Below are 10149 nucleotides of genomic sequence, written 5' to 3'. Positions count from 1 at the left end.
CTCTCTCTCTCTCTCTCTCTCTCTCTCTCTCTCTCTCTCTCTCTCTCTCTCTCTGCTGGCCTCTGGTCTCTCCATCACAGCCTGGCCCTCAGGATGCTTTGCCACCAGCTCTGTCTGTCCAGCTGTCCCTGCAAACATAAAGAAGAGCGTATCAACAAGAAAACCCTACCATTGGCTCAGAGTTACAGTGTACAAGGCGATGGACACATGAAGACATTAGCTTTAGAGCTGGAGAGGAACTTAAAGATTGTAGGGTTGACTTGTCATCCCCTTTGCTTCCTATGTGTGTGGTGGGAATCATCCTATAACCTCTCCTTTGCTGGGAAAGAGGAGCAGAGTGTGAAAGTCTAGGCTTTTCGGGGGGAATCCAGGTTTAGCCACAGATATGTCTCAGGTAGTGTAGACATGGAACTAAAGTATTCCAAGGAGCAGGTGTGAGGGAACATGTAAAGAGCCAGGCTGACTTAAAAACAGTCTGATCTGAGGGAGCAGGTAGGATCAATGATGAATAAGAAGACCGCTATTCAGGGTGCCAATATGCTCATATTTGATAGTCACTAGAAGGACTCACAGAACCGAGGTCCATGGTTACAGCTTACAGGGGGATATTCTTGAGAGGCAGATGCCCAGACAGAGGCCAGAACTTTCACCTGTCTTCTAGCCATCTCCTCTGGACAGAGTAGACAGATCTGTGCGAATGACACTCAGCAGCGGTTATGACACTGATTCCCTACACAGAAGCTTGTGGAAGCCTTAATTTCTAAATTGTATTTAGCTGGTTCTGTAGGGGTGGGGATTACCTCTCAAGAATCAAGCAAGGGTTAAACCTTGCCTTCTGAGGAGAGACATTCAAAATCAGAGCTAAGACATATCAAAGATCAGACTCTGGGGGACATAGCGGTATAGGCTTGCCTGGGAAGAAACCATCCTCCTCTGTAACACTGTTTACTAAGGGGCAGGTAGGAGAGAAACCAACATCAAATGGTGAAAAGACAGTCTAGTAATTTCTCCAACAGGGGGTTGGTCTAAGTCTGTGAAGAAGAGTGTCTGCATATACCCTCAGGGAGGGCATGGGACTCGGATAACATCCCATAGGCCCAGGAGTCTGCTGTTTTTGTGGAACACAAAGCTTAGTAGGATTTAGAGTCAGGAAGCCTGGGTTGAAGCTTAATCTCTACTGCTTGCAGCTTTCTCATCTGTAGGTAAATGTTTGTGTCTCATTTTTCACCTGTACAGAAGTTGTGGTGATTATCCTGCATCATCCTGCTGTTGTGAGAGTTACATGAGATAAACAGAAGACAATGACTGTCAAGATGGCCCCATGCTTACCTCCTTATGAAGCCAAGTTCATCTTGGGGTGCTCCTGGCCTCTCTAAATTTCTTTTTCATATTGAGATGTGGGTTAGTTTCTTTTCAGGATGGAAGGACTGGTTTGGGTCATTGTTGGAGAGATTTACCTCCAGAGTTCCTGGGCTTTGTGTGCCTGGACAGAGCATCATGGTGACAGGAGCTTGCGGTGGAGGTTGTTCTTCATGTCTTTGCAGGCAGGAAGTAGAAAACTTGAGACAGGAAATTGAGCAGTTGTAACCTCCAAGGCCTGCCTTTGGTGACTTACTTCCTCCAGCTAGGCTCTATCTACTCAAGTTTGCACTGCTTCTCAAATACCAATGTATCTGTGGACATTTCATACTGAAATCATAACCAGATGAGACCTGTTTCTGTCTTGAAGCTCCCTGTGACAGCATCTGCCTCTCCTCTCCAACCTTTCATTCCTGTCAGTGGCATTACTGTTTTTCTTTTTATGTAAGTGTCCATTTATTCATTCATTCATTCATTCATTCATCCAGTTGATATCTGTCCATTGACATTGATGCTGTGATAAATGTTAAAGGTAGAAGTAAAATTACAGAAAGTCTAACTCGCAAAGAATTAAGAATTAAATGAGATAGCAAACAACTAGATAAAATATGCAGTTCAAATTTTGGCAGGTAAATGTCCAAAACGCGGTTGGTCTCTCTCTCTCTCTCTCTCTCTCTCTCTCTCTCTCTCTCTCTCTCTCTCTCTCTCTCTCTCTCTGTATGTGTGTGTTAAACCTGTTTCTTTATCTCCTGGTGTACCCTCACACCTGCCTTCATCCCCCTTTGAGGTCTTTCCTAGTGTTCCTTTCCTTTCTGTTCTTGCTCTTGTGGAAGGTTGTAGAATATTGGAACTCAAGATGGCTGCTGGTGTGAGGAGTCAAGTGTTGTCTGGGTCACGGACACTACATATGACCATAGCTGAAGACAATTGGAAAGCTGTGATAATTTCCAATATGACAATAAACAACCCTGTATAAAGTTCAGACAGGGTAGATGTTCTTCCCCTGTATGGCAAAGCGCCTTCTACACTCCACACTCTGTGTCAGGAACACCCCAGGTCAAGCATAGTCTTTGAGTCACAGTGGCCTCCCTCTTCCTGGAGCAACACCCATTGTATTCCTCACTGCTTCAGGTTGGCTGTGATTCCTCACCTGCTTGTACTGTGGTTCTGAGGTGGGAATCACATTTTTGTATGTGTGATTCCTCTTCATCCTGGGCTACTGCAGGCTCAGGATCATAATGGGCCCTGACTTGTTGATGGACAGACAAGGATTCCAGGTGAATATGCAGCATATCTGGTGTCACCAAATCTTTGTTAGAAAGAATTTTGCCACGTTTCCTCTGGTGAGATAATTTTTCCTAAAGTCTCTGAGAGGTATGGTGAGGACAGAATTCGGGTACCTGCTCTCCCCTTTCTTCTCCACCATTTGACTCTGTCCTGTGTTGTAGTAACACACCCCAGGGATCTACCTTCTATGCAATCTAGCGAAAATGTCTATAGTTCTGGGAAAGGAATGAAATTAAGTTGAAGACACTCACTCTATTAAAGCTGTCTTCAAAGAGATGATATCTAGGGAAGAACCTTTCTGTGGCCAGAGAAGTTTGGGAGATTCTGGCAGGGAGATAAGAACTCCATGAGAAGAACCTAGAGTGGCAGAGAATTAAAAAACTGTGGCCATTTCACAGGTCTGACCCTCTGCAGTCAGAGCATAGAAGGACAAGAAGCTTCTAGGAGAGAAAAAGAGAAGCCCAAGGAAGAAGCAGTAGGGAACTGGTCCTGATAACAGGAGTGGCTACTATCAGCTTTCCAAGAAAGCTACAGGAGTTGAAGAAGTCTGGGAGATGAGGTCTTTCAGCAGCGGGCTGTGAAGTGAGTTAAGTCGAGTGTCGACCTGGCAGCATATGGCACATGTAACCACAAAAAGAACATGCGTGTTCACAAAAGCTGTGGTGACAAGAACAAGGAGGGTGGTTTGCCTAGGAGCAGGCAGGGATCATAAAATCAGCAAGGGACAGTTAGGATAAGGATTGGCTAGGGATCCATCACTGTTGGAAGTAGTCATCTTTTCTAAGGTGGTGGGGCAAGACATCCCAGCTGGTAGCGATACTGTTATTGTCAACTTCATACAACTGAGGGCCTCCTGGGAAGAGTCTCAGAAAGGTTTGTCTATATTGGGTTGGCCTATGGGCGTGTATGGTGTGTGTGTGTGTGTGTGTGTGTGTGTGTGTGTGTGTGTGTGTGTTGTGGGAATATACAGTCCAGATGAGGAAAGTGCTCTCTGGCATTTTGCTTGCTTGTCTTTTTTTCTCTCTCTGGTAAGCTCACTTACCCTGTTACTCTTTCTGCTGACTTCTTTGCTAACATTAGAACAAGCTTCTCTGGGATTTCAACCGAAGACCAACCGTTCTCTAGGAATTCCCCAGACAATCAAATCCTATTTTAACACGATTGATGATCTTACTGGCCCTATTGCTCTAGAGAATGCTGGCTGATAGACTAGCAAAGAAGAGTTGCGACCCAAAATTCAAAATCAAGGAAGCAAAGATGTTCAATCCCACTATTACACTATACCTCACTTGGATGAAGAGGCAGGATAGAAAAAGTGGATCTAGGGTTAGATAGACCAATAATTTGCTATATACAAGTTGTGCAAACTTGACAATCAGCCAACCCCTCTGAGTCTCAATTTATTTATCTTTAAAATAGACTCAAATTGTATGTGTATGATAGTATTGTTTCGAAGATGAAATGAAGTCTCTCTGTGTAGCGCTTAGCATAATGCCTGGAATAAAGTAATTTCTCATGAACTGTGAGCCATTGCGCACATTATTGAGGATTAGTTGACAAGGAGAACATTTGTTGTTATGGAATATCCTTTTCTTGGGAGGCTGAAGAAGGAGACAGGCAACACAGGAAATGGTAGTGGGCTGGCTAACTGAGAGCAAACCTTCCAAGCAGCAACAGAGCGGCATGGATATCTAGGAGCTGAACATAGTTCAGTTTAGAAGCTGTGCTAGAACCTTTGCCTTATGCCGTGGTTGAAGTATCTTTGAAAAGTGCACATGCTGGAAACTATATATGCAATTTGTAGTCAATTCTTATGTGTTAATGTTACTTGGACCTTGTATTGTGGTTGATGCTTTTTAAGACTTTATTTTATTTTCCTTGTGTGTGTGTGTGTGTGTGTGTGTGTGTCTGTGTGTCTGTGTGTGTGTGTGTGTGTGTGCCACATATGTGCAATACCCATAGAAACCAGAAGAGGGCATCAGACATCGGATGCCTTGGAGCTAGAGTTGCAGGCTGTTGTAAGTGCTGAGAACCAAACACAAGAGCAGGAAGTACTCTTAGCTGCTGAACCATCTCCCGAGCCCCCTTGATGTGTTTGAGTGGGAAATGTTTACATAGCCACATGTGTTTGGCACCTGATCTCCATCTGGGGTTGTGTTTGGGAAGTTTAGGGGGCCCTTAGGAGTTGGAGCTTTACTGGAGGAAGTGGTTGACTGGGTATGGGCATCATTCCCTGCTCATTTTCTGCTTCCTGATTGCAGATGCAATGTGATCAGCTGGCCTTCTGCTCTGGTCATCATGACTTCCCTGCCTGAAACCATATCTTCCCTTTCATGATGGAATGGTCCTCTCAAGTTATAAGATGAAATAAATCTCTCTTTCCCTAAAATGGGTATTTTTATCTCATCAATGAGAAAGTTAACTTATGTAGAGCTGGTTCTAGGGAAGTCGTTAGGATTTGATGAGGTCATGAAGGTAAAGTCCTGGTGAAAATGTTAGTGGCTTTTGTAGAAGAAGAAGAGGAGGAGAAGGAGGAGGAGGAGGAGGAAGAAGAAGAAGAGGAGGAAGAAGAAGAAGGAGGAGGAGGAGGACAAGAAGGAGGAGGAGGAGGAAGAAAAAGAAAGAGAAGAAGGAGGAGAAGGAGAGAAAGAGGAGGAGGAGAAGGAGGAGGAGGAGGAGGAGAAGAAGAAGAAGGAGAAGGAGGGGAAGGAGACCCATGATGTCTTACCACATTGCCCCCTGGCCATGCTATGATGTTTCAGATGAGTCTTCATCAGATGCCAGGCAGAGATGGCACCATGCTTGGGAGTTCAGCCTCCAGAAACATAGCAAAAGAAACCTCTATTTTGTTCTCTTTTCCAGAAAAACAGGCAGCAACAATAAAATCCCACATTTGTTCTAAAGCAATGACAGATAAAGCGAAATCTCTTCTTTTCATAACGACAACAAATAAATACAGAGAGAATATGGAGTTCTTTAAAAAATAAAATCACCAATTTGCCAACATTCTAATAAAAGTTATTAAGATACAGAATCATCAAAAGATACTAAATCTAGGGAGGGCAGGTATGCGGAGCCACGGAATTGTCAACACAATATCAAAGTTTCTCATAAAACAGTAACTGTGAAAGGAGAAATAAGGACTAGACAACAGAGACAGTAGACAGCCTCTTTTCTGTGTGACGGAAATTAACACCAATAACAAGGACTGTTCTGTGCATCTGGGCTTGGTACCCAGGGACGCATCACTTAATAGTATTCTCACCCACACCACACAATCCAAATCTACCCACAAGGAAACATCAGGAAACTCCAGTGAAGCTGATCTAGTCTTCAAACACATCAATACTACAAAAGACTGGAAAGGGCAGAGGAATTGCTTCATATCAGCGTCATGACAGTACAATCTACAATCCTGAACTGGATCCTGTCTCTGAGAAACTACCAGCAGAGCAAATGAAATCGGAATAGAGACTACAGATCAGATGAAAGTACCATCTGAATGGGAGACTGCTGGATTTATATGCTCGAGTGAGACTGTGTGCTCGCTCTTGTGAAGTGTTTGTATAGTATTAAATCATAGAGGGCTGGGTATCTGTACGATCTCTCAAATGGGCTAAATAAAAGGGTGCATATCAAGGAATAGAAAGCTATAAAGCAAACACAAGAATCGTCATCACAAAAGAAGATAACATGTGTAGCAATGATTTTTTTCTTTTATTTAATTTTCTCCCAGACAAGCATGTCCACACTGACATGTAAGTGTGTATTTCTAGAGTATGAAAACTTTCAGTACTACTCATATCCTCCATGTAAGGCAAGCAATGAAAATATTCTTTAGGGGATGGTTGTCAACATATGTATAAAGGGTTATGTCTTTCCCAAGAAGCATAGTACAACTTCCAGGGTTTTCTATATGTATGCACAAACTTCTGCACTCATGTGTAACTGTATTTTTTTTTCGATGGTGATCATCTCTCAGTTTTTGTCATCTCCGTGTTTACTTTGCTAAACTTGTGCTTGACTTTAATACAGATATCATATTTTCTCTTCATACCTTCTCTCTGGAGCAGTGACTGAAGTGTGTGCTCTCAGCTAGCAGACTCAGTGTGTGGGTCATAGCATTAACATAATATGAGGGCTTGTGATGTTTGTTTCCTGTTCTGCAGTGCAGCACCAATGAAGACCTGCACAGGAGGGCCTGAGTCTGTTCACTGGACCAACTTGTGAGAGCAAAGTACTCAGATATGTCTGTAAAATGAAAGACAAACAGGTTTAAGTCTCAGGTTGACCCAAAGTTAATCAATCCAGGTTTTAATCGGTCAGTGATATCTAATTGGGTTCAGTTGTAAATTCTTCATTGAACTTCTAGTCTTTATAAGTCATCCAGGCTCCAGTATTTTGTTACAGTCTTAAAAAAGCAATCTTCCCAAAACAAACAAATAAGCAATAGCATAACACATGAAGATACAGAGATCCCACATGTTGCAGAGTTTTCTTACTAGAATTCTTTGAAAGATAATTTTTGTGTGTACTCCTGATCCAGAACAACATAAAGCAAGAAAGAAGAGGCTGAAATTTCACCAGGCTGTTGTCCTTTAAAATTTTGTTTATTTTTGTTTGTTTTGCGTGCATACAGGTGACCAAAAACCAGAAGAGGGCATCAGGTCCACTAAAGCTAGTTACGGTCATTGTCACTCACTTGATATGGATGCTGGGGACTGAATTCCAGTCTTCTGCAAGAGAAGCAAGCGCTCTTAACTACTGAGAGATTTCTTCAGTCTCCAGACCTTATAATTTAGAGGCAAAACAACAACAACAAAAAAAACACTCTAAAGTGGTGTGTGTGTGCGTGTGTGTGTGCACGCGCGTGCGTGTGTGTGGCTCAAGCAGATATTGTGCATGTTTGTAATACTATCACTTTGGAGGTTGGGACAAGAAGTTAAGATCTTCCTCAGTGGCACAGGAAGTCTGAGGCCAATTTGTGCTACAATGAGACCTTGTATTAAAACACATGTGTGTGTGTGCATGCACATACATACATGCATACATACATACATGCATACATCTTAAAATCCTGAGTTACTTAGGCCCTGTTCTGTGTCAGCTGTCCCGTCCCTCTCTCACAGGGTGCTATCGTTACTGGGAGGTAAAGAGGATCTTTCGAGGAAACCCTTCCATAGTTGCCTTCTAAAGAGGAGCAAGAAATGGTGGGTGAGCTACTGCTTGGGCCGCCTATGAACCTGCTTTCCTTACCTACCTGGAAATGTCTCCTCCAAGAACCCTGGGACAGGATGGAAGACCTCAAGCCCCAGGCTCGTTGCTTGCCCTTAGCCCAATGTTGACTCTCACCATGTTGGTGTCCTTGAGCCCCAGTGTGAGGTGACCATGACTACTCGCTTCCTTTTTGCTCCCTTTCCTCTTTATTACCTCATAATACTCCTTTGCTGAGAACATACTATGTGCTAGGCACGAAATCAAATCTCATCTAATTCTTACAACCCAAGAAGGGAAAATGATCTTATAATTCTCTTCAGGAGCAGCGACCAAGGTATGGAGAAGCAAAATTGTTCTCCAAGGTCATATGCTAACCAGTGGTCAAGACTTAGACTTCTCTTCCTTATACCAGTAAGTTTCAATGGGGCTCAGGGATTCCCAGGTTCCCTGAATTTTTTTTTTTTTTTTTTGAGTTCTGTGAGAGCAAAGCCATCATAATGATCTAGCTGCTTTTTTTTTTCCCACTATGTTGACTCTGGGAGTGATAAGGTAAAAATCAGCATTTTACCCATGTGTGTAACACTTGGGATCCCTAGACCAGAGAGCCTCTTCTGTGACTACAGACTGTATATGCAGGAAAACTCTACTTTTATTTGAGAATGTCCTGATGAAGTCTGGGGACATCGCTCAGGAGTTAAAATGCTTGCCCTACAAGCATGGAGGCTGGAGTCCACATAAATGCCAGGTGAGCATGGCAGCCTGCTTACAGATCTGGCCTCAGAAGGTGGAGGTGGGAACCCCCAGAGCAAGCGGACTAGTGAGATTAGACACAGAAGCAAGGTCTGGTCTTGACTGCGAGATCAGCCTCAGTGATAGAAGACAGACCAAGGCTGATTCTCAATATAAACCTTCTGCATCCACATGTATGTCCACATGTGGGCATGCACCCATGTACATGAAAATGATATGTATGTATGTGTATGTGTATGTATATGTATACATGTGCATTTGCACATGTATACCACAGATATACATAAAAATGGAAAAACAAGAATTTTTCTCATGAGAGGATAAAATTACCAACTGTACTGTAAATCTCTACTCTTCAGCTCCTAGGTGGACTCTTCCTGTCTGTCTAATGGCCTGTTCAACAAAATGAGAGGTATGTACACTGATTTATGTTAAATATGTTGGTCTTGAGACAAAGCACACATGGGAATGTTTGAGTCATGAGTTAAGCCAACCCTTTCCTTCATAAAATACCCTTTATTTGAAAAAGTGACTGGCAGACAAATGATGATCGTCTGGACTACGGTATACGGAAAACATTTTCTTGCAGATGAACAGAGCGAGGCTGTCGCTTCGAGGGAAGCAATCGGCAGCATTTGTTGTCGTTGCGAACCTTCGCGTTTTCAAGCCTATTAGGATTTGGGACATTTGTATGCATACTGTATCCGTCATGGTCTAGCCAGGAGAGAGAAACCACCTAGCAATTTGAATAGGGAAGATTTTTATAGAAGGAACGACTATTTCCAAAAATGAAAGAGAATAAAGAACACCTTAAGATTAAGGCAAACTATCCAAGGGAGGGGGATTGGAGAGCGGCTCCCTCCATGTGGCTCAGGCCGTGCAGTCCATGGAGTGGATTGCATCTCAGCCTGCTGTATAACAGAGGGTTACCTTTGGCCAAAGCCTGTCCACATACAGTGGGCCTAAACTGGCTGGAGGTAGATTGTATGGCATCTGTGGAAGCTCTAGCAATGGGGCATGCTGCCCATCCTGGAAAAGAAGCTGTGGCACCCTCAGAGACCCCAAGAAGCCCCTGCCTGTGGTTCTTTGGGCTGTCCCCAGGGCAATGCTGCGGTGAGGTTGTGGGGCATTTCCTGAGAAAGCCTTCTTATGGGAAACAGTTAGCAGTGGGGTGTCCAGCTAGTATGAGCTCAACACTTTGTGTAACGTAGTGGAGAGACAAACAAGATCACTGCAGTCGAGAAGAAAACCCTTCTTTTCCTCAGTGTCCTTCCAAGACTGCCTCTAGGTGAAACTGCTACCTGACATGGAAGAAGTATCTCTGGACCATGAGCAGGAATGCAGGCCAAAACCGAGGGCAGCAACCATTTGCTATAGGATTCAGACCTTTGCTTTGCTCACTCTGCCTCTAAATTAACTCTCCCTCTCCCTCTCCCTCTCCCTCTCCCTCTCCCTCTCCCTCTCCCTCTCCCTCTCCCTCTCCCTCTCCCTCTCCCTCTCCCTCTCCCTCTCCCTCTCCCTCTCCCTCTCCCTCTC

At 43.8% G+C, this 10149-nt stretch overlaps 2 long non-coding RNA genes across 2 annotated transcripts in view; both read left to right on the top strand.

Moving 5' to 3' along the window:
* LOC114635090 overlaps positions 1-5035 on the top strand; it is a 7297-nt gene extending 2262 nt beyond the window's left edge. The window contains exon 2 of the long non-coding RNA XR_003713408.1: positions 4908-5035. This is a non-coding gene — a long non-coding RNA (uncharacterized LOC114635090). The remainder of the gene's footprint in view (positions 1-4907) is intronic.
* Positions 5036-8464: 3429 nt separating this feature from the next.
* The window catches only part of LOC114635089, a 3955-nt gene continuing 2270 nt past the window's right edge, over positions 8465-10149 (top strand). The window contains exons 1-2 of the long non-coding RNA XR_003713407.1: positions 8465-8608; positions 8973-9025. This is a non-coding gene — a long non-coding RNA (uncharacterized LOC114635089). The remainder of the gene's footprint in view (positions 8609-8972; positions 9026-10149) is intronic.

The sequence above is a fragment of the Grammomys surdaster genome, unplaced genomic scaffold, assembly GCF_004785775.1.
Source record: "Grammomys surdaster isolate TR1022 unplaced genomic scaffold, NIH_TR_1.0 1164, whole genome shotgun sequence".
NCBI lineage: Eukaryota > Metazoa > Chordata > Mammalia > Rodentia > Muridae > Grammomys > Grammomys surdaster.
Note: the sequence above shows the minus strand (reverse complement) of the source record. Positions and strands in the feature narration are given on the sequence as shown.